The sequence below is a fragment of the Bufo gargarizans genome, chromosome 6 (assembly GCF_014858855.1).
Source record: "Bufo gargarizans isolate SCDJY-AF-19 chromosome 6, ASM1485885v1, whole genome shotgun sequence".
Lineage (NCBI taxonomy): Eukaryota > Metazoa > Chordata > Amphibia > Anura > Bufonidae > Bufo > Bufo gargarizans.
In genome coordinates this window covers 320,143,379-320,169,103 of record NC_058085.1, presented here as the reverse complement: position 1 = coordinate 320,169,103, position 25,725 = coordinate 320,143,379, and positions in this window count along the sequence as shown.

Below are 25,725 nucleotides of genomic sequence, written 5' to 3'. Positions count from 1 at the left end.
AAAGGCACTCACAACATACATGGACTCACTCATACAGGCACTCACCACATACATGGATGCACTCATACACTCACCACATACATGGACGCACTCATACACGCACTCACCACATAAATGGACGCACTCATACAGGAACTCACTACATACATGGACGCACGTATACAGGCACTCACCACATACATGGAGGCACTCATACACTTACCACATACATGGACGCACTCATACAGGCACTCACCACATACATGGACAGACTCACATACGCACTCACCACATATATGGACATATATACTGTGTATATTATATATATATATATATATACACACACACACACACACACACACATTACATACACATGAACTTACAAGTAGTTATACACCTATTTCTACAGACAGACACTTACCTTTCCTGTAGACAGCTGATGTCTGGTCCTCACAGGCAGCCTGGAGAAGTAGGTGCCATCACCCCTCTGTGCCATCCAGTGACAGCAGTAGTAGGTTTTAGGCGGGACCAGTCTCCCTCCATAGTCCCACTCCCAGTCCCTCCTCCCCACAGCAGGACAGGTAACAACCACCCCCCCCCCCCCGGCCTGGCCCCGCCCCCTCCACCGCCTGAGTCCGCCTCCTACTAACTAGAGGGACTGGGTGGGAGGACTCAGGAGGCGGACTCAGGCGGTGGAGGGGGCGGGGAAATTCATTCCTTTCCTGCACTGTGGTCTGCGGGCGGCGCTGGTGCCAGCCTGGCTCCGCCTCCGCTACGCCCCCGTTCTGGCCCCCTCCACCGGCCTACCTCATGTTGGACCACCCGCGCCCCGCCCACTACACTGGGCGGGCGGTCGGCCCTGGCTGCCTGTGAGTGCTGTAATGTATAAAAAAAAAATAAAAAATGATGCGGTCCGGACGGGCGGGCCCCCAGCGGCGTAGGGCCCCATAGCCACTGCTATGGCGATCCCTACGCCACTGCATAGGATGTAGTGGAAAGCTGGAAATGGAGAAAAAAAATGCTATTCAGTTTTATGCCATTCATTTTGCGGTAAAACTAACCTGTGCTCTTCATTCTACAGGTCAGTATGATTATGGCAATACCACACTTGTATAGTTTTTCTTGCATTTTAATGAAAAAAAAAAACTTTGGGGGAATTTTTTTTTCTTGTCTTCGCCATATAATGACCCCTATAACTTTTTTTTAGTTATGTCTATGGAGAAGTGTGGAGGCTAATTTTTGCAGGACGATCTCTAGTTTTTGTAAATACCTTCTTTTTTTTTTGTCATTCACTGTATGGGATAATTTTTTTATATTTTAATAGTACTGGCGTTTTCGCACACGCCCATGCCAAGATGATATTTTTTTTAATTGTTTATTTATTTTGATTTGTGGAAAGGAGAGTGATTTCAATTTTTATATTTACTTTTTTTTAGGTCCCCAAGTGGACTCCAACATGCAATCATTAGATGGCAATTTGTATAGAGTAATTGAATTTTCTCCATTATCCTATACAAAAATCGCTATATTACAATTCACTGCTGCTACCTGTTGTCCTGAATTGGAATATATAATAAATGAGCCTGGAAACCAAGTAATGGCTCTGGTGGCAGATTATAATTGGGGCGTTTGGGTCTGTAGCCCCGGGCCCAGCATCGCTGGGGGGGCCCAACGCCGACCCAAATGCACACAAACTACGGCGGGGCATGGGAGCACATAGTTCCCTGCCCCCCGATCACCGCTATAGGCTTCAGGCCTAGAGCCTGAAGCCGATGTGGTAGTAAAATCCTGGCACAGGTTAGCGTAATGACGTCATCGTGCGCCTGTGCCCAGACGCAGCACACTGCCGTGTGTGCGGAGCGCGCCTGCCTTCCATCTACGAGTGAGCGCCGACTTAGATTTTATTTTAAAAAAATTGTGTGCCAACTTTGGGGGACATTACTGGGGGGCACAGGAGAATATTGCTGGTGGCTGGTTTCTCTGCTTTCTCTGAGGGTCACATGACCAGTGATGTCAGCTTCTCTCCCTGCTCTGATAATGTTAGTGCACAAGCCTGAGAGATCTGTACACCAGAGATGTCACTGTGCTGGCCACGCCACCCTGCACTGCCAGCTGCTGCTTATTGCTCTCTCCCAGGATTCTTAACCCCTTCAGCTGCACAGACTCAGGGCTGAAGTGTTTACTGTGTAGCTGCAGGCAGTGAGGAGACAAATGCTGGGCACAGGAGCTAAAAGAGAAGTGCTGCAGAGCATTGCAGGTAGGGGGAAGATCCTGTGTGTATCAGCAGTGTCATTATACAGCTGGGACTTGTAGTCCTACACATACAACATGCTGCTGAGTCTCCAGGCAGGCAGACATGTTACTCAGGGCAGCACTTGTATCCACTCCCTTAGCAGTGTCATTATACAGCTGGGACTTGTAGTCCTACACATACAACATGCTGCTCAGTCTCCCAGCAGGCAGACATGTCACTCAGGGCAGCACTTGTATTCACTCCCTTAGCAGAGCAGGGAGAGGGGCACAGATTGTTGTTTTTGCAGGTAAACAAAGGGCCAGAAGAGAACCAGGGAAATAAAGAAATACATTTTTTGGGGGGCTAAAACTTGCTTAGGCTACTTTCACACTAGCGTTGTTTGAATCCGGCGTTCAATTCCGACACCGGAACTGCCCGCCAGATCCGGAAAAAATGTGTGAAAACTGATTACATTTGAATCCTGATCAGGCTTTCGATCACAATGGAAAAATGCTTTGGAAAAAACAGATCCGTCATTTATGGACTTTAACTTTTTTTTTCCCTATTTTTCGGGTTTAACATGCAAAAGCCGGAACCGTTTTGACTGAACACACAGCGCCGGATCCGGCGTTAATGCAAGTCAATGGGAAAAAAGCCTGATCAGGCGTTCAGTCAAAGTGTTCAGGATTTTGGGCCGGAGGTAAAAATACTGCATGCTACGGTTTTCTGAAAAGCCTGATCAGTCAAAAAAACTGAACAGAAGACATCCTGATGCATCCTGAGGGACAGACTCTCCATTCAGAATGCATTTGGATAAAACTGATCAGTTCTTTTCCGGATTTGAGCCCCTAGGACGGAACAGAAAAACGCTAGTGTGAAAGTAGCCTTAGCTTAGTTATATATCGCTGACCATCAGATTTACAGTGCTATACAGTCATGTGAAAAAATTAGGACACCCTTTGAAAGCATGTGGTTTTTTGTAACATTTTTAATAAAAGGTTATTTCATCTCCGTTTCAACAATACAGAGAGATTAAAGTAATCCGACTAAACAAAGAAAACTGAAGAAAAGTCTTTTCAAGATCTTCTGTAAATGTCATTCTACAAAAATGCCTATTCTAACTGAGGAAAAAGATAGGACACCCTTGCCCCTAATAGCGAGTGTTACCTCCTTTGGCTGAAATAACTGCAGTGAGACGGTTCTTGTAGCCATCTACCAGTCTTCGACATCGGTCTGAGGAAATTTTACCCCACTCCTCAATGCAGAACTTTTTCAGCTGTGAGATGTTTGAGGGGTTTCTTGCACGTACAGCCCTTTTCAAGTCACCCCACAGCATCTCAATGGGATTCAAATCTGGACTTTGACTTGGCCATTCCAGGACTCTCCATTTCTTCTTTTTCAGCCAATCTTTGGTTGATTTACTAGTATGTTTTGGGTCATTGTCATGTTGCATGGTCCAGTTCCGCTTCAGCTTTAATTTTCTAACTGATGGTCTCACATGTTCTTCAAGCACCTTCTGATACACAGTAGAATTCATCGTGGATTCTATGATGGTGAGCTGACCAGGTCCTGCTGCAGCAAAGCAGCCCCAAACCATGACACTTCCACCTCCATGCTTCACAGTTGGTATGAGGTTCTTTTCTTGGAATGCTGTGTTTGGTTTACGCCAAACATGTCCTCTGCTGTTGTGTCCAAATAATTCAATTTTGGACTCATCTGTCCAAAGAACATTATTCCAGAAGTCCTGGTCTTTGTCAACTTTATCTCTGGCAAATGTCAGTCTGGCCTCGATGTTTCTCTTGGAAAGCAAAGGTTTCCTCCTTGCACACCTCCCATGCAAGTTAAACTTGTACAGTCTCTTTCTGATTGTAGAGGCATGTACTTCTACATCAACAGTAGCCAGAGCCTGCTGTAGTTCTCGAGATGACACTTTAGGGTTTTTGGAGACCTCTTTTAGCATCTTGCGGTCTGCTCTTGGGGTGAACTTGCTGGGGCGACCAGTCCTGGGCATGTTGGCAGTTGTTTTGAAAGCCCTCCACTTGTAGACTATCTTCCGGACAGTGGAATGGCTGATTTCAAAATCTTTTGAGATCTTTTTAAATCCCTTCCCAGACTCATAGGCTGCTACAATCTTTTTTCTGAAGTCCTCTGACAGCTCTTTTGCTCTCACCATGGTGCTCACTCTCACTTCAACAGTCAGGAGCACACCAAACTAAATGTCTGAGGTTTAAATAGGGCAAGCCTCATTCAACATGCAGAGTAACGATCTACTAATTATGTGCACCTGGTGTGATATACCTGTGTGAGATCTGAGCCAATTTAAGAGGGAATACATGTGAGGGTGTCCTATGTTTTTCCTCAGTTAGAATAGGCATTTTTGTAGAATGACATTTACAGAAGATCTTGAAAAGACTTTTCTTCAGTTTTCTTTGTTTAGTTGGATTACTTTAATCTCTCTGTATTGTTGAAACGGAGATGAAATAACCTTTTATTAAAAATGTTACAAAAAACCACATGCTTTCAAAGGGTGTCCTAATTTTTTCACATGACTGTATATATTTTTTCCATAACTCGGACAACCCCTTTAATAATGTGAGGCGGCGCCCTCTAGTAGGAAGTGCGGGGCGGGTGGCGGTCACGCATGTTTAATAGGACGTGTGAGCGCTCAGTCTGCTGTTGCTTAGCAGCACTGACGCTGTGCTGTCCTCCGAACCACACCTCCCTCCCCTATTGTGACGCGCTTTGGCACTGCTGCCCTGTATGTTGAGCTGATTGGTGGTGAGCATGGCGGGAACTGCTTCTCTGCCGCCTCCACCAATCAGTTTAGTCAGTTGCCCGACTGCTCGCCATTACCAACTGCTCGTCACTACCGAACCTCTGGCACCCCAAATCAGCACTGCTTTCCCCTGGGACTACTGGGCTGTCTCTACCTGAGACTTGGTGAGTGACAGCCTGCATATAAAGAAGGGGAGCTCAAGGGCCGACCTGGACAAATACATATTAGGGTACTTTCACACTAGCGTTTTTCTTTTCCGGTATTGAGTTCTGTCCTACCGGCTCAATACCAGAAAAAAACTGATCAGTTTTATCGTAATGCATTCTGAATGGAGAGCAATCCGTTCATTATGCATCAGGATGCATCAGTTCAGTCCCTCTTAAGTTTTGTGGCCAGAGAAAATACCGCAGCATGCGGATCCGGCATTAATTTCCATTAAAATTACCGCATTCACAGATCCGTTCTTCCGGTCCACGCATCCGCAGACCTTTTAAATCTGTGAAAAAAATAAATACTGCATCTGTTTTTACAGATGACACCGGAGAGACGAATCCGGTATTTCAATGCATTTGTCCGTCTGACAAATGTCATTCGTTTGCATCCAGATTGCCGGATCCGGCAGGCAGTTACGGCGACGGAACTGCCTGCCGGAATCCTCTGCCCCCCCTTCCCCCAAGTAACAGTCCTCCCCAAAATCCCACCAAAAGAAATAATTCTCTGCCAGAGCACACTTAGTAGTAATAATGCCCCTATAGTGCCCATACTAGTAATCATGTTCCGCATAGCCCCCCAGTAGTAGTAAAGCTCCCCACAATACCCCCTAATAGTAATAATTCTCTATATAATATGACAGTAGATGAAATACCCCCGCCTAATGCCCGCAGTTGAGCCAATGTCCCCATAATGTATGCCAGTATAAAATACCCTTATATAGTGCCCCAGTAAATGCCCTCATAGTGCTCCTTTCCCCCTTCCCCAAAGTGTCCCCCAAAATATGCCAGTAAAAAATGCCCCTTCTTAGTGCCCCCAGCAGATGCCCCTATCGTGCTCCTCTCCCCCATAATGTGCCAGTAAAAAATGCCCCTTCTTAGTGCCACCAGATGCCCCAATAGTGCTCCACTCCCCCATAGTGCCCCCAAATAATGCCCCATAGTGCCGCTATTCCCTATAGTGCCTCCCATAATGTGCCAGTAAAAAATACCCCCTTAGTGCTACCAGATACCAAAATGCCCCCCATAATGTGCCAATAAAAAAGGCCCCTATAGAGCCCCCACTTCCCCATAGTGCCCCCAAATAATGCCCCTATAGTGCCACCAGATGCCCCATAGTGCCGCTCTCCCCTATAGTGCCCCCCATAATGTGCCAATAAAAAAAAACCTTTAGACCCCCCAGATGCCTCCATAATGCTCCTCTCCCCCATGGTGCCCCACCATAATGTGCCAGTAAGAAATGTCCCCATAGTGCCCCCCCAAAATGGGCAAGAAATAAATGCCCCCAGAGTGCCACGCCCCAAAAAATGGGGCTGTGAGAAATGCCAGATGCCCCCATAGTGCCAGCTCCCCCCCCCAAAAAAAAAAAACCCAAAAACACTAATACTTAACTTCATCAGCGGCCTATCAGAAGAACAGGGAAGGGAGACCCCTCTTCCTCCTCTGCCCAGCCGCAGCACAGCCATCTGTATCGCTGTCCTGAGGACGGCAATTCATCTCCCACTGCCCTCCCCACCAACGCCGCCGGCAACTAGAACCAGGGCCGCGCCGCCTTTGGTGATCAGCGGTGCGGCCTTGAGGGAAAAAATTAATAAAAATATATGTATATATATTCGCTGGTTGTTCTAGGGGAAGTCCAGACCTGCTGGACCAGCCCTCTCGGTGCGCCACTGTATGCATACTGATAATAAACCGGTGACCCAGAAGTAATAGGGCACGGTCAACATCCAAATTGCAGTTTGAGTTTATCAAAATAACTAGAAGTAAACAGTCAGTGAACGCATGATATACTAGTAGTGAATGCAGCATCCAGGGTAAAAATAATGAATAATAATTAATAATTAAAAATTGCTACTTCATAGGATTAGGTTGGGCTATCTATATCTGATTAGCGGGGATATGCTGTTTTCAAGTAGCGCTGGAAGTCAAAAGTGAGCACTTCGAACTACACAGTACTGGAACCACACAGGAATTTCAGCAATCAGCGCTGGCAGCAGATGAACTGCAAGGTCACATTAGTCTTAGCACTGTTACACATTTAGTGAAGCAGGGTTGGGGTAAGGAGGCAGAGGTTGGGACAGGAGACCAGAGGCAGGCTGAGAAGCCTCTACATCATACAGTTATCCAATGTCTTCACCGTTCAGTAGAAAGCTCAAGATGAATTCTTCTTAATACAGTACATGAGGAGAACATGTGAAAATAAGAAATTTAGTTTGTAGGCACATGCCAATCATGCACCTGAACTGAGACTTGTTTGCCAGGAGTGCCCTGATAATGTGGCGTAACCTGATTACTGCATGCACATGCGCAATTACTCAGCAAGATGGCCGCAATACCAGTCTGGGCAGGAGCGTTCCCAGATGAGGTTTGAACCAACTTCGTCAAAAGGATCTAGCATCTGATGCAGGATACGTCGGAGGTAGGAGGATCGTCATTCCATGTGGGTTGTTGTTATTTAAAGCCCATGTGGGACGCTGCATGCCTGCTGGGTAGAATGTTAGGCTAAGAGATTAAGGCCTCTTTCAGATGGGCGTTGCGGGAAAAGGTGCGGGTGCGTTGCGAGAAAATGCGCGATTTTGCCACGCAAGTGCAAAACATTGTAATGCGTTTTGCACGCGCGTGAGAAAAATCAGCGTGTTTGGTACTCAAACCCGCACTTCTTCACAGAAGTTCGGGCTTGGGATCGGTGTTCTGTAGATTGTACTATTTTCCCTTATAACATGGTTATGGGAAAATAATAGCATTCTGAATACAGAATGCATAGTACAATAGCGCTGAAGGGGTTAAAAAAATAATAATAATTTAAATCACCTTAATCCAACATCTCTTCGGTCTGTCTTCTGTGCTGTGTGCAGGAAAAGGACCTGTGGTGACGTCACTCCAGTCATCACATGGTCCATCACATGATCTTTTACCATGGTGATGGATCATGTGATGGATCATGTATATTAGAGTACTTTCACACTAGCGTTTTTCTTTTCCGGTATTGAGTTCTGTCCTACCGGCTCAATACCAGAAAAAAACTGATCAGTTTTATCGTAATGCATTCTGAATGGAGAGCAATCCGTTCATTATGCATCAGGATGCATCAGTTCAGTCCCTCTTAAGTTTTGTGGCCAGAGAAAATACCGCAGCATGCGGATCCGGCATTAATTTCCATTAAAATTACCGCATTCACAGATCCGTTCTTCCGGTCCACGCATCCGCAGACCTTTTAAATCTGTGAAAAAAATAAATACTGCATCTGTTTTTACAGATGACACCGGAGAGACGAATCCGGTATTTCAATGCATTTGTCCGTCTGACAAATGTCATTCGTTTGCATCCAGATTGCCGGATCCGGCAGGCAGTTACGGCGACGGAACTGCCTGCCGGAATCCTCTGCCCCCCCTTCCCCCAAGTAACAGTCCTCCCCAAAATCCCACCAAAAGAAATAATTCTCTGCCAGAGCACACTTAGTAGTAATAATGCCCCTATAGTGCCCATACTAGTAATCATGTTCCGCATAGCCCCCCAGTAGTAGTAAAGCTCCCCACAATACCCCCTAATAGTAATAATTCTCTATATAATATGACAGTAGATGAAATACCCCCGCCTAATGCCCGCAGTTGAGCCAATGTCCCCATAATGTATGCCAGTATAAAATACCCTTATATAGTGCCCCAGTAAATGCCCTCATAGTGCTCCTTTCCCCCTTCCCCAAAGTGTCCCCCAAAATATGCCAGTAAAAAATGCCCCTTCTTAGTGCCCCCAGCAGATGCCCCTATCGTGCTCCTCTCCCCCATAATGTGCCAGTAAAAAATGCCCCTTCTTAGTGCCACCAGATGCCCCAATAGTGCTCCACTCCCCCATAGTGCCCCCAAATAATGCCCCATAGTGCCGCTATTCCCTATAGTGCCTCCCATAATGTGCCAGTAAAAAATACCCCCTTAGTGCTACCAGATACCAAAATGCCCCCCATAATGTGCCAATAAAAAAGGCCCCTATAGAGCCCCCACTTCCCCATAGTGCCCCCAAATAATGCCCCTATAGTGCCACCAGATGCCCCATAGTGCCGCTCTCCCCTATAGTGCCCCCCATAATGTGCCAATAAAAAAAAACCTTTAGACCCCCCAGATGCCTCCATAATGCTCCTCTCCCCCATGGTGCCCCACCATAATGTGCCAGTAAGAAATGTCCCCATAGTGCCCCCCCAAAATGGGCAAGAAATAAATGCCCCCAGAGTGCCACGCCCCAAAAAATGGGGCTGTGAGAAATGCCAGATGCCCCCATAGTGCCAGCTCCCCCCCCCAAAAAAAAAAACCCAAAAACACTAATACTTAACTTCATCAGCGGCCTATCAGAAGAACAGGGAAGGGAGACCCCTCTTCCTCCTCTGCCCAGCCGCAGCACAGCCATCTGTATCGCTGTCCTGAGGACGGCAATTCATCTCCCACTGCCCTCCCCACCAACGCCGCCGGCAACTAGAACCAGGGCCGCGCCGCCTTTGGTGATCAGCGGTGCGGCCTTGAGGGAAAAAATTAATAAAAATATATGTATATATATTCGCTGGTTGTTCTAGGGGAAGTCCAGACCTGCTGGACCAGCCCTCTCGGTGCGCCACTGTATGCATACTGATAATAAACCGGTGACCCAGAAGTAATAGGGCACGGTCAACATCCAAATTGCAGTTTGAGTTTATCAAAATAACTAGAAGTAAACAGTCAGTGAACGCATGATATACTAGTAGTGAATGCAGCATCCAGGGTAAAAATAATGAATAATAATTAATAATTAAAAATTGCTACTTCATAGGATTAGGTTGGGCTATCTATATCTGATTAGCGGGGATATGCTGTTTTCAAGTAGCGCTGGAAGTCAAAAGTGAGCACTTCGAACTACACAGTACTGGAACCACACAGGAATTTCAGCAATCAGCGCTGGCAGCAGATGAACTGCAAGGTCACATTAGTCTTAGCACTGTTACACATTTAGTGAAGCAGGGTTGGGGTAAGGAGGCAGAGGTTGGGACAGGAGACCAGAGGCAGGCTGAGAAGCCTCTACATCATACAGTTATCCAATGTCTTCACCGTTCAGTAGAAAGCTCAAGATGAATTCTTCTTAATACAGTACATGAGGAGAACATGTGAAAATAAGAAATTTAGTTTGTAGGCACATGCCAATCATGCACCTGAACTGAGACTTGTTTGCCAGGAGTGCCCTGATAATGTGGCGTAACCTGATTACTGCATGCACATGCGCAATTACTCAGCAAGATGGCCGCAATACCAGTCTGGGCAGGAGCGTTCCCAGATGAGGTTTGAACCAACTTCGTCAAAAGGATCTAGCATCTGATGCAGGATACGTCGGAGGTAGGAGGATCGTCATTCCATGTGGGTTGTTGTTATTTAAAGCCCATGTGGGACGCTGCATGCCTGCTGGGTAGAATGTTAGGCTAAGAGATTAAGGCCTCTTTCAGATGGGCGTTGCGGGAAAAGGTGCGGGTGCGTTGCGAGAAAATGCGCGATTTTGCCACGCAAGTGCAAAACATTGTAATGCGTTTTGCACGCGCGTGAGAAAAATCAGCGTGTTTGGTACTCAAACCCGCACTTCTTCACAGAAGTTCGGGCTTGGGATCGGTGTTCTGTAGATTGTACTATTTTCCCTTATAACATGGTTATGGGAAAATAATAGCATTCTGAATACAGAATGCATAGTACAATAGCGCTGAAGGGGTTAAAAAAATAATAATAATTTAAATCACCTTAATCCAACATCTCTTCGGTCTGTCTTCTGTGCTGTGTGCAGGAAAAGGACCTGTGGTGACGTCACTCCAGTCATCACATGGTCCATCACATGATCTTTTACCATGGTGATGGATCATGTGATGGATCATGTATATTAGGGTACTTTCACACTAGCGTTTTTCTTTTCCGGTATTGAGTTCTGTCCTACCGGCTCAATACCAGAAAAAAACTGATCAGTTTTATCGTAATGCATTCTGAATGGAGAGCAATCCGTTCATTATGCATCAGGATGCATCAGTTCAGTCCCTCTTAAGTTTTGTGGCCAGAGAAAATACCGCAGCATGCGGATCCGGCATTAATTTCCATTAAAATTACCGCATTCACAGATCCGTTCTTCCGGTCCACGCATCCGCAGACCTTTTAAATCTGTGAAAAAAATAAATACTGCATCTGTTTTTACAGATGACACCGGAGAGACGAATCCGGTATTTCAATGCATTTGTCCGTCTGACAAATGTCATTCGTTTGCATCCAGATTGCCGGATCCGGCAGGCAGTTACGGCGACGGAACTGCCTGCCGGAATCCTCTGCCCCCCCTTCCCCCAAGTAACAGTCCTCCCCAAAATCCCACCAAAAGAAATAATTCTCTGCCAGAGCACACTTAGTAGTAATAATGCCCCTATAGTGCCCATACTAGTAATCATGTTCCGCATAGCCCCCCAGTAGTAGTAAAGCTCCCCACAATACCCCCTAATAGTAATAATTCTCTATATAATATGACAGTAGATGAAATACCCCCGCCTAATGCCCGCAGTTGAGCCAATGTCCCCATAATGTATGCCAGTATAAAATACCCTTATATAGTGCCCCAGTAAATGCCCTCATAGTGCTCCTTTCCCCCTTCCCCAAAGTGTCCCCCAAAATATGCCAGTAAAAAATGCCCCTTCTTAGTGCCCCCAGCAGATGCCCCTATCGTGCTCCTCTCCCCCATAATGTGCCAGTAAAAAATGCCCCTTCTTAGTGCCACCAGATGCCCCAATAGTGCTCCACTCCCCCATAGTGCCCCCAAATAATGCCCCATAGTGCCGCTATTCCCTATAGTGCCTCCCATAATGTGCCAGTAAAAAATACCCCCTTAGTGCTACCAGATACCAAAATGCCCCCCATAATGTGCCAATAAAAAAGGCCCCTATAGAGCCCCCACTTCCCCATAGTGCCCCCAAATAATGCCCCTATAGTGCCACCAGATGCCCCATAGTGCCGCTCTCCCCTATAGTGCCCCCCATAATGTGCCAATAAAAAAAAACCTTTAGACCCCCCAGATGCCTCCATAATGCTCCTCTCCCCCATGGTGCCCCCCCATAATGTGCCAGTAAGAAATGTCCCCATAGTGCCCCCCCAAAATGGGCAAGAAATAAATGCCCCCAGAGTGCCACGCCCCAAAAAATGGGGCTGTGAGAAATGCCAGATGCCCCCATAGTGCCAGCTCCCCCCCCCAAAAAAAAAAAACCAAAAACACTAATACTTAACTTCATCAGCGGCCTATCAGAAGAACAGGGAAGGGAGACCCCTCTTCCTCCTCTGCCCAGCCGCAGCACAGCCATCTGTATCGCTGTCCTGAGGACGGCAATTCATCTCCCACTGCCCTCCCCACCAACGCCGCCGGCAACTAGAACCAGGGCCGCGCCGCCTTTGGTGATCAGCGGTGCGGCCTTGAGGGAAAAAATTAATAAAAATATATGTATATATATTCGCTGGTTGTTCTAGGGGAAGTCCAGACCTGCTGGACCAGCCCTCTCGGTGCGCCACTGTATGCATACTGATAATAAACCGGTGACCCAGAAGTAATAGGGCACGGTCAACATCCAAATTGCAGTTTGAGTTTATCAAAATAACTAGAAGTAAACAGTCAGTGAACGCATGATATACTAGTAGTGAATGCAGCATCCAGGGTAAAAATAATGAATAATAATTAATAATTAAAAATTGCTACTTCATAGGATTAGGTTGGGCTATCTATATCTGATTAGCGGGGATATGCTGTTTTCAAGTAGCGCTGGAAGTCAAAAGTGAGCACTTCGAACTACACAGTACTGGAACCACACAGGAATTTCAGCAATCAGCGCTGGCAGCAGATGAACTGCAAGGTCACATTAGTCTTAGCACTGTTACACATTTAGTGAAGCAGGGTTGGGGTAAGGAGGCAGAGGTTGGGACAGGAGACCAGAGGCAGGCTGAGAAGCCTCTACATCATACAGTTATCCAATGTCTTCACCGTTCAGTAGAAAGCTCAAGATGAATTCTTCTTAATACAGTACATGAGGAGAACATGTGAAAATAAGAAATTTAGTTTGTAGGCACATGCCAATCATGCACCTGAACTGAGACTTGTTTGCCAGGAGTGCCCTGATAATGTGGCGTAACCTGATTACTGCATGCACATGCGCAATTACTCAGCAAGATGGCCGCAATACCAGTCTGGGCAGGAGCGTTCCCAGATGAGGTTTGAACCAACTTCGTCAAAAGGATCTAGCATCTGATGCAGGATACGTCGGAGGTAGGAGGATCGTCATTCCATGTGGGTTGTTGTTATTTAAAGCCCATGTGGGACGCTGCATGCCTGCTGGGTAGAATGTTAGGCTAAGAGATTAAGGCCTCTTTCAGATGGGCGTTGCGGGAAAAGGTGCGGGTGCGTTGCGAGAAAATGCGCGATTTTGCCACGCAAGTGCAAAACATTGTAATGCGTTTTGCACGCGCGTGAGAAAAATCAGCGTGTTTGGTACTCAAACCCGCACTTCTTCACAGAAGTTCGGGCTTGGGATCGGTGTTCTGTAGATTGTACTATTTTCCCTTATAACATGGTTATGGGAAAATAATAGCATTCTGAATACAGAATGCATAGTACAATAGCGCTGAAGGGGTTAAAAAAATAATAATAATTTAAATCACCTTAATCCAACATCTCTTCGGTCTGTCTTCTGTGCTGTGTGCAGGAAAAGGACCTGTGGTGACGTCACTCCGGTCATCACATGGTCCATCACATGATCTTTTACCATGGTGATGGATCATGTGATGGATCATGTGATCACCGGAGTGATGTCACCACAGGTCCTTTTCCTGTACACAGCACAGAAGACAGACAGAAGAGATGCCAGGCTGTGCGAGCAAGTGGATTAAGCTGAGTAAAATTTTTATTTTATTTTTAACCCCTTCAGCGCTATTTTACTATGCATTCTGTATTCATAATGCTATTATTTTCCCTTATAACCATGTTATAAGGGAAAATAATAATGATCGGGTCTCCATCCCGATCGTCTCCTAGCAACCGTGCGTGAAAATCACACCACATCCGCACTTGCTTGCGGATGCTTGCGATTTTCACAAAGCCCCATTCACTTCTATGGGGTCTGCGATATGTGGAAAACGCACAAAGAGGAGCATGCTGCGATTTTCACGCAACGCATAAGTGATGCGTGAAAATCACCGCTCATGTGCACAGCCCCATAGAAATAAACGGGTCCTGATTCAGTGCGGGTGCAGTGCGTTCCACTCACGCTTCGCATCCGTGCGGAATACTACAGGGAAGCACCCAGTGATTTTGTCTAGGAAGGGTGGGTCTAAGTACAAAAAAGGCGGGGTGTCCGTAGTGCGCCAAGCAATATTTTAGTCCCCACCTGTTGTCATAGGCCACTCTCAACAAACACCATACAGCTGAAATGATATTGTTGATGTTGAAGGAAAGAGTCTCACCCTCATCCTACATAGGCACACTGTACTTAATACTCAGGGCTCCAACATAAAGCTACTGTACTCAAACTATTATTTTTCCCTCCCTGAGACAGGACTCACCATCCAATTCTGTTTCACAGACTGCCCACCATATGGTTCTGGCAGGAGCTGTTGAAGCTTCACTTCCTCCCTTCTAGTCCTGAAGCCACCAATAGAGGGCTGGAGGAGGTGCTGCACGATATTTAAGGTGTGTAGGTCTGTGTGGAGGAACCCGGCTCTACACATCATACGGAGAGGGGAGGCCTGCCCTGGCTGCACTGCCTGCTTTACATTATATAATAGACCACAGCAGGCTACAAAAATGAAGCTCCTCCCCTCTCCTCCCTCCACGGATTCTGCTTGCGGCCTGTCGTCCTTCCACCTCCCACCCGTGGCCTGCTGGCCCCCACAGCTGTTTTCACCAGGTCAAAGCCCCCTATCCCATTTGCAGCCACCACCATGCGTATAGCTGCCTGCTGCAACAGGGCGGCTGGCGCTGCCATGCTCTGAATCCTCCTTCTGCAAATAGAAGGGGCCTGCTGCCCACCTTGGCAGTCCTCACCCAGCTCTGAATCCTCCCTCTGCAAATGGCACTCCTACACAACACCACATACCTCTTAAGGTACATCCAGTGATGTCACCTTTGATGTAGACTTTATCTTTCCTCATCTTCTCCATTCAGACCAATCCGCGATGATGATTTTTCAGCCATCTCTCATCTCTGCAGAGATTGATAAACAGACATTAGTTTCCTACTTTTCTATCATCCTCACATCTTCTCAACACCCTATCCTGCCACCTCTAATACTGTGCCCACTGTGCTCCCCAATACTTTACTGCAGAAACAGTCCACCTGAAAATACTAGTACCACACAGATAGTGCCCCCTTCAATAATTATTGGCACACAGTGCCCTACAAAATAACTGCAACCGGCAAATAGTGTCCCTGACTGGTATACACATAATGTCCTCCAAAAGTAATAGTGCTAAGCTGATACTGTGCCAGGGTGCTTCCCACAGTAATAGTGCTCCCCAAAGTCTCACCAATAGAAATAATTATCTCCTAGAGTGCATAGTGTTAACAGTGTCCCCCACAGTAATAATGCTCGTCAAAGTCCCACCAATAGTAATAATTCTCTGCCAGAGCGCACTTAGTAGTAATAGTGCCCCAAATAGTAATAATGTCCTCACTATGCCCCAGAAGAAATAATGTCCCCATAGTGCCCAAACTAGTAATCATGTTCCCCATAGTCCCCCAATAGCAATAAAGCCCACCATAATGCCCCCCAGTAGTAATAATTATCCTTATAATGTGACAGTAAAATTCATTAAAATGTGTGCCAGTGCAAAAAATGCCCTATAATAATGTGAACTTAAATGCCCCTGTTCTGTGTACAGGTACAAAAATACCCCCCCTTAGTGCCCCGAGTTGAGCTAATGTCTCCATACTGCCCCCATAATGTGTGGCAGTAAAAAATACCCCCATATGATGCCCCAGTAGATGTCCTTAGTATCCCCCATAATGTGTGCCAGTATAAAATGCCCCTATATAGTGACGCCATAGTGCTCCCCTCCCCCAGCGCCCCCATAATGTGCCATTATAAAATGCCCCTATATAGTGCCCCATAGTAATCATCTTTCTGCCTTCACCATATGCAACGTGCCGCTCCCAAGGGCCCTATCACGTCCCAGGTTTAGTTGGAATGCCGAGTGGTGTGGTGCGGCCTATATGTGTCACGATGTTCCTACCTGGATACAGCGGGACACGAGGCTTTGGCTCCGAAGCATTAAAAAAAGGAATAATTGAAGGATGAAGAAAAAAATAACTTGAGTCCAGACCTTGCCACCTTCCTTCTGGTAGCAAGCAGGACTGGCCCACTTCTGCCCAAAGGGGGGGAAAATGGCATGGTGAGTTCCATTCTGTCTAAGAATAGCTCTGCCATCTATGCTACCACCTGCTGGTGAACGAGACATATTACATGTAATAACAGTTACATAGAAAGATTAATAATGCACAATGGTGATGGACCTGGAAATAAATGCAAAGATGACATTATTAGAGACAGTAGCGGAGTGCAGAAATGGTAATACCACTCCAGGTTGTTACACATAGTATCCCCATAATGTGTTCTAGTATAAAATGCCCCTATATAGTGACCCCAGTAGATGCCCTCATAGTGTCACTATAATTTTCAAGTATAAAATACCCCATCTTAGTGCTACCAGTAGATACCCCCATAGTGCTCCTCTCCCCCCTCCAACACAGTGGCCCCAAAATGAGCCAGTATAACATATATCTTCTTAGTGCCCCCAGCAGATGCCCCCATAGTGCACCTCTCCTCCCTTCCCCATAGTGTCCCCTATAATGTGCCAGCGTTCAAAACGTGTTGGGAAATTGAGGTATTTAATATTAGGGACATCTATTGCTCTGCCTCTTTGTGCCCCCACACAGTATTTATGCCCCCCTTCCAGTAGTGCTGCCCACTGTAGTGTTAATAAAATAAAACAAAAATAAGTAAAAGTAAGTCTGTTGTGACTTCTATCCAGCCGCTGGGTGTCAAATAGGGTGGCCATTTGCTTCACCCTCAAAAGCCGGACAATATAGCCATGCCCCCTGAGAGTGCACAGCCACGCCCCCAAGTTTGCAAGCCTTGCCCTCCAGTTACAGGGGAAGGGGGTAAAAATAGAACTGGAAGATGGTGAGGTGAGCTGCACTGGGGTCGGGAGTCCCTCTCTCCCCGTCAGGTCGCCGGCTCTAGACTGGAGGTGAGAGAAGCCTCAGATCAGTTAATATGTTGCTGCAGCTTACGCTTAAACAGCGCAATGCTGCTAATAAGTGTGAGCAGCTAAAAGGGAGGCCATCCCTGCGTCCGTCCAAGCCCTGTGTTGGGCAGAGGACAGGGAAACAGGAAACAGGACTGTCCAGCCTAAAACCGGACATCTGGCCACCCTAGTGTCAAAGGACCTGACAACAGATGGTACTGGTGGACTATTGTTAGGAGAAGGGGTGGCAGCCTGATAATGACATCACAGCAAGGCCGACAGTGACATTTACATCATATGTGACTGATATCATCCTCTGTTCTTATAACGGTCCAGCGCTGATATAACCTCCAGAGACATATCATATGGGACTGATATCAGCAGCTCCTCTTATAATGCTCCAACACTGATATAACCTTCAGAAACATTACATCATATGTGACTGATATCAGCAGCTCCTCTTATAACGCTGCAGCTGATATAACCTCCAAAGACTGCCGAGACTTATACCCTTTCCCCCCCCCAACACCTTGACCGTCTTGCAGCCCTTTAATAAATAACAACACTTGACAACCATCTTATTGGGTGAGGGTCGGTCACAGCTTTCTTAGTTATTTTCCTCCAACCATCCAACTCTTATAATACTAAATAAATTGCCTCAGAGTATAAGACTCAGTATGCCCCACAGAATTCATCCATGGGCAAGTCCGCCTTCTTCTCCCTCTTAAATGACTCAATCGACCTCCACGGTGGAGCCTGTGTACCCCTACACGCGCTCTCCGACCCCCACACAACAAGTAGAACGCTTGCTCCACGCCATCTTGCAAGCCAGAGAGAAAGATGTTCAAGACCGATATCATTGAAATGTACACTATGGGGCCTTATGAGGCGCATATTATCGCCCTCCAACTGTTGGTGGCAGACTATAATTCCCGCCCTGGAGCGTACAAAACGAGCGAGACAGACATTGACCATCCTCCTGGCCCTTTCTATAGCCTGCCTCCCTGCCAAATTACTCTAGGCATGATCTCTGACCAGACAATTACAACTCTGTGGAAAAAGGAAGGGAGTCGTTCCATGTCCGCTCTAATGAGAGTAATGAGCTCGACCAATTTTAGCAAGCAGAGGTCATTGCCCCCGGCATGTATGACTAAGACGACCGGAGAGCAGACTGCGGAGAGCGGACTGCTCTACTTATCTCGACCGCTTCAGGCAATACTTGAAACCAACATAGACCCCGAATGCCACGCCAAGAGACCTGGACGTTCTGGAAGCTGAGGCTGCAATCACCAGGCCGATATTCGGACAGCTGGCCTGCCCAAAATACATAAGAATGTCCAAGAAAGCAGATGGTCGGCTGGACAGGGTCTGCAAAGAAAATCAAACTAATAAGTGGGGGCGCACATATGAGGAGAAACACGCTGACCTCCACCTGCCAATACGTTGCACTTCAGAGTCTAGGAAACCGTCTCTAGCTGCCTCCGTAGTGGCTCCAATGCGGAAGGAATGGGTGCCAAAGTCCGCTCTAGGGAGACCTGCGGAGGCGAGGCAACGGGTAAAAACTGACAAACTGAAAACGGGTGAGTGGAGTGCCGTCGGCGTGCAGCAATAGGGGATGGGGATGAGACGCCAATAATTCTAATACCGCCGCATAGGGGCATGATGGGCCCTCTACCTTATACAAAGGAAGTCAAGTGCTCCGGGTGAAATAATGTTTTTGAGTGGCGGATGAAAATATGGAGGGAAGAATCGCTGAGGAGCACGTCCTCAAACTTCAAACCTGCCACCCGGAAATGTGATTGAAAAACTAGCTTCCCAATCCTAAGGGCTGCAGAAAATGCTAAGCAAAAATCTGCATGAAACAGCACAACTTCCGCCACGAGGGGCAAATAGAAGGTAAAACGTTGCGTAAATGGGTCAATAATGAATAAGATACTGGGCACCTATGCTCGCGATGTACATACTCCTGGTGCCAGCCCTTAAGGGCTTGGCAAATGATGAAATGTTTGGAGATGTCAGAAACTAATGCCCGAAAGCCTATGCTGCGCCACAGTAGCAGAGACCCCTCGGTCCCTCAGCCAAAATAGATACAAAATCGTTACCTCCAACCAGGCAGTCAGGGGCTCCCCTACTGGTACATCTCCAACACGTGCCCCCATTCTCCCCATGCCTTACTATGTCCATTCCAAGTCGCAGGTGTAACCGATGCTCTCACTGGCGACATCATGCGGTTATCAGCAAGTCCCAAAGCTGTTGCAGGCATGGAAGGCCTTCCTTGCCCGCCCCCGGAAAGAAGTTTCGGAATTCCTGCCAACGAAAATAGGAAAGAGCATCAGCAGCGCCATTGTGTACACCAGGCACATGGCGAGCGCAAAACCAGACGTTGAGCTCCAGACATCGAAGCACGAGATGTCGGAGCAGTGCCAACACATGAAGATGTCAACTTATTAATACAGTAAATCACTGCAATGTTGTCCGTCCAGTAACACACCTGTTTGATCCTAAATTCATGGCCCCATAAATTAATGGCAACGATAATAGGGAAAAGCTCCAGGAGTGTAATATTGGAACAGACCCCTGCCGAGCGCCACTCCTCTGGCCAAGGGGCGGCACACCACTCAGGACCAAATATGGCCCCAAAACCGGTTTATCCCGCTGCGTCGGTAAAAAAGGACAGGTCTACAGAGGTCTTTTCCGCTCTTTGATAACATGTATGGCTGTTATAACAACGCAAAAATTCCCTCCAGACAAGCAAATCAAACTTAAGGCGTGTGGGCAGGCGTATGTGGTGCTCGTGTTTTTTAATGCCGCAGGTGGATAAAGAAAGACGACATGAAAAAACTCAGCCCATAGGCATTATTCGACATGCAAACACTAAAAGGCCCAGCAAACCCGGCATTTCACGCAATGTGACAGACTTGGCTTAGCAAAACCTCTCGATCAAACTTAATAATTTCTCTAACTTATCCTGAGGGAGACGGAAAACCATCAGGGGGGGGTATCGATTACGATGCCTAAGAATGTGATATTAGTGGTAGGGCCAAACGCCTTATCCTCAGACAGGGGCACACCTAACGGCCATGTCCAGCAGAAATTGACATTGGTGGGAATCTCCTGGGGAGACAAACAGGAAATCATCCAAATAATGGATGATAGAATGAGAACCCATTTCATAATGGATAACCCATTCTAGGAAGGTATTAAACAATTCGAAAGAATGGCAGGAGATCGAACAGCCCATTGCTAGGCAAGTGTCATAGAAATATAAGTCGTCCACCATACATCCCAGAAGATGGTAGCTATCCGGGTGCACCGGAAGCAAACGAAAAGATGCTTAGATGTCTGACAGCCAGCAAGGCTCCTTTTCCCGCCGCTCTGACCAGAACCACCGCCCTATCAAAAGGCAAATAACAAACCGAGGCGTCATCTATGGAGATGCCATCGTTAACAGACGACAAGTGGTGTATCAGTCTGAATTTTCCCGTTTCCCGTTTGGGGATGAGGCCTAATGGCGAAACTCGGATATTATAAAAAGGGGGGATGAAAATGGGCCAACCATCCTGCCTAATGAAACTTCTTTATAAAAAAAAATTCACAACAAGTCGGGGTTGTCCCTAGCAGACTTTAAATTGCTGGCAAAAGTAGGGGAATATGAAAAATAGAATGGTATAACAAAAAAAAAAAAGGATACCCACATCGAATTAGGCCAGCGGCTTCTTTATTGGGGTACAGATCTAAGCACTTGGACATCGCAGCCACATTCACCGGAGTATTTCCCACTAGTGAGGGCTTGAACCCGGTGGGGGGTTGCGTGAGCCACGGACCGTGGCGTGAGATCTGCCGCAGACAGAGCACGTGCTTGTATTTACACAGGGCAAAAAATTTGCAATGTCCCTCGTTGTACAGCCAGCATGCTCTAGGTCTGCGTATGGCCGCTGGCCCCTGTACGCTAGAGGAGCCAGCGGCAATAGAAGGAAAGGGATGCGCTATTTTCGCCATCATGAGGCGGAACCATAAATCAGTCGCCTTAACCCCCAGCCTATCTCCGGATGTAGCGCTAAGCGCCGACGGAACTCTTCGTCATATCGCCACCATGCAGAGCCTCCGTGAGACTTTTATGCACTATAATCCGCTAGAATCCATATATACCAAAAGTTCTGCTGACCGTTCAGGGTGGCAGAGGGCCATAATATATCCCAGTATGGAAAATGCTTGCAGCCAATAACCTTTAGTATGGGCAAATGAATCTATCAGAATTTGGTCTACACTCTTTATCCACCATGTGTTGATCGACTGATATTAAAGACCAAATATCTACATACTTGTTAGCCCATATTTTATTTCTTGTATCCTCATCGAAATGAGCACCTAAAGGGGTGAGGCCACAAAACAGGGATTCCTTATGGTCACTAACTCTAAGCAGCGTAACAGGTTTAGGGGCAGGGGTGGAAGGCGCCGGCAATGAGGAACTAGGGTCTAACTGCACTAACAATGCATTAAGGGCAGGCACCAGGCTTTTTGCTACTGAGGAAGCGCCCAACGCGACCGTGAAATTAAACTCACCAGTGGAAGAGGTCGCAGGAGGGTCCCTTGCCATGACTGGAGGATCCGTTTCTGGAACCGCGCTGGCTGGTTCAGCCCTGCGGAACGACCTGTTTGTCGCATGTCCAGGCTCCCGCCTTTTGCATGAATATGACCTGCAGGAACTTGATCCGCAGGAGCTCAACTCCGATGAAGAGGGCGACCGCCACCTGGAAGACCTCGAACGAGCAGACCTGTGACTCCATCTGGAGGATCTGGATGCATGGCGGGTACAGCGATGCAGTTGAGATACCAACCTGCGCCTATTTCGGTGGTCGGATATGTCAGCGGGAGAATGTGATGAATGTGGGTTCTAAGGTAGTGAGGGGGCTGGTTTTGTGCCATGTCAGAGACTTGCACTGCAACCTGGCCTGTAATAGATGGCAGGGGGGTTGTGACAATAGGCTGAGAAGCCATAGGGGCATCCTGAGGGGTGATTAACTGTATTGGTGGCCGGTGGGGGCTCACTTGGCGGCCCCTGAAGAGGGGAAGCAACATGGGGAGAAGCCTTTTTTGCAGAGGAGGAAGCAACGGGGCAATTTCCCATATCTGAAATAAAAGGGGGCATCTGAGCACGCTTGCCTGTTGCAGGGACGGGGGGGGCAGGGGTAAACTTCGTGCGGCCGAAAGCGCTGAGGCTTGGCATGCCGATGCACTGTGTTCTGCGCTCCCCAGTCTCCTGCATCACATGGAGGAGCGCACAGGTAGCGGGGGAAGAGAGGGTGTAGCTGGCCAGATAAGACCTGTTCTAGGTTGCTAATATAGCTTATATGTTTATACAGCTAAACCTGCCAATAACCTTAATTTAATACAGTTCCTATGTTTGTGTGTTAAATACAAAAGCAGAGTTATTTACGGTGACTACATGTCTGGATGACATATAACTGCTATATATTGTGTTCACAGAAGCAGAATAAATCATATGCCTTTAATATTCATTATATGGATGTGAGGTAAGCTCAATGACACAGCAGAAACAACAGAAAGCATAGAGTTAAACTGTTGTTGCTAGGCAGGAGTTTTCACCAATCATAGCCAGCCTGACAGACAGCCTGTGTGGGAAATTCCCTGAGCTAGAAATCATTATTCACCAGAGAGAGAAGCTGAACAGGCATTCACTCCACTAAGAGCTGTGTTTTATGGAAGCAGAGGGGCCAAAATAGGTATTTAAAACAGTTGTATAATGTTCCTACTGTTAATATAATGATTAGAACTGTATACTGAACCAGTTATATGTGTGTTTTCTTACAGTTCCACCAATTGCAAACTACAAAGTTCACAATCCAAATTCAAATTCCATAATCACCCCAAAACTGCTATATATTATGCAAACTGCCCAGATACATGTCCAATCTAGCTTTCTGGACTCCATCAAGAAACTCTTTTCAGCATTCGTTTGGAAAAATTCTCGCCCATGTCAATCCTATAAACTCCTGTCTTTGCCTAAGAGTATGGGTGGCTTTGGTCTTCCAGACATCACAACATATTATAGAGCAATCCAACTATGCCTACACTTAGAACTACTCAACCCTCATACTAACAAACTAGGTGTACATATAGCTTCCCTGCTCCTTCCGCCATCTGAGATATCCAATCTTTGGGAAACCCCCATCAAACCCCAACGAGGCTTGTTGGAAGCGCTTCCACAGTGTTCAATGGTGTCTATCCAGTGCTGATGGCGGGTTTGTAAAGTATTCACCATACGCATTTCAGAGGTCTAAGCTGCCTCCTTCATCAGTGGTCACAGTGGTTCCCCCTCTGGAAAAGATCAATTATTCTTATTGCACTAAACCATGGTCCGTGAGCCATTATAAACATTTCTATAGGGTATGTACTCGTTTCCTAGAGACCCAGAGGTCTCAATCCTAGTTTGAGGTACTGTTAAATTCTAAAACATAGAGAAAAGGACTCATTTCCTTTCTCTATAAAAAGATTTTGGAAAATTACGCCACAATTAAACCAACCTTCCTCATACACTGGGAGAAAGACCTGGGCATATGCTTTTTAGACTCAGATTCTAAACTCATTCTTCAAAACTCTCATGGCATCTCAAAATGTGTAAGAATCCAAGAGAACTCATACAAAATAGTGACCAGATGGTATCGCACCCCTGACTTAATTCATAAAATAAACCCATCTGTTCCTGCGAATTGCTGGAGATTTCATGGAGTCCAAAGTTCCATGCTCCACATATGGTGGGAATGCCCACGTATATCTATATTTTGGGGGAAAATTATAACAGCTATCAATCAGATATGCTCATTGTCCATTACGCTCATCCCATCTCTAGTTTTACTTAATAAACCGGATCATGACTGCCCGCTTAAGAAATTACTCCTTCACCCGATGCTTATTATGGCTTCCAAATTTTTTATGCCTAAATTCTGTCTCAGTGAACAGACACCTTGGATCAATGATTCCATTGTGAAAACGCAGGAAATTTATAGAATGGCAGAACTTAGTAGTTGGACAACATTATCACATGATAAATTTCTATCTATGTGGTCACCGTGAAAAAAACAGTAAAGATCAGAAAGCACATTTATCACGGATTAAAAATGAAAAAGATAAAATTCTCTACACATGTTTGATATCACCGCGTCCATAATGACCTGATCTATAGAACAGTCATGTTACTTTACCCGCATGGTGAACGCCATATAAAAAAAACTATGATGAAATTGAAATTTTGACCACCTTACTTCCCCAAAAAGGTAATTAAAGTGATCAAAAAAGACATACGCACCCCAAAATAGTACCAATCAAACTGTCATCTCATCCCGCAAAAATGAGACCCTACCTAAGATAATCGCCCAAAAAATGAAAAAACTATGTCTCTCAGACTATGGAGACACTAAAACATGATTGTTTTTGTTTAAAAAATGAAATCATTGTGTAAAACTTACATAAATAAAAAAAATAGTATACATATTAGGTATCGCCACGTCCACGACAACCTGCTCTATAAAAATACCACATGATCTAACCTGTCAGATGAATGTTGTAAATAACAAAAAATAAAAACGGTGCCAAAACAGCTATTTCTTGTTACCTTGCCTCACAAAAAGTGTAAAATAGAGCAACCAAAAATCATATGTACCCTAAACTAGTACCAACAATACTGCCACCCTATCCCGTAGTTTCTAAAATGGGATCACTTTTTTGAAGTTTCTACTCTAGGGGTGCATCAGGGGGGCTTCAAATGTGACATTGTGTCAAAAAAACGGTCCAGCAAAATCTGCTTTCCAAAAACCGTATGGTATTCCTTTCCTTCTGCGCCCTGCCATGTGCCCGTACAGCGGTTTACGACCACATATGGAGTGTTTCTGTAAACTACAGGATCAGAGCCATGACCCTAAGTTCACACTTGCGCATTTTACAGCGCGTTAGAACGCGCTGTAAAACGCATAACCGATGCAAACCAATGCTTCCCTATGGGACTGGTTCACATTTTCGCGTTTTACAGCGCGTTCGAACGCGCCGAAAAACGCCCGATGCATAAACAAGTTCTTGAGCTTTTTTTTGGCCGTTTGTCGCCCGTTTTGGCCCATAGACTTCAATGGGAACGCGCAACGCTTGTATTTTGCGCGTATTTGACACTGAAAACGTGCGTTCGAACGCGCGTTTTGGATTTAGCAACATGCTGGAAAAGGCCCAACACCAGGTGCAAAGCACAGTTTTGGAGATAAT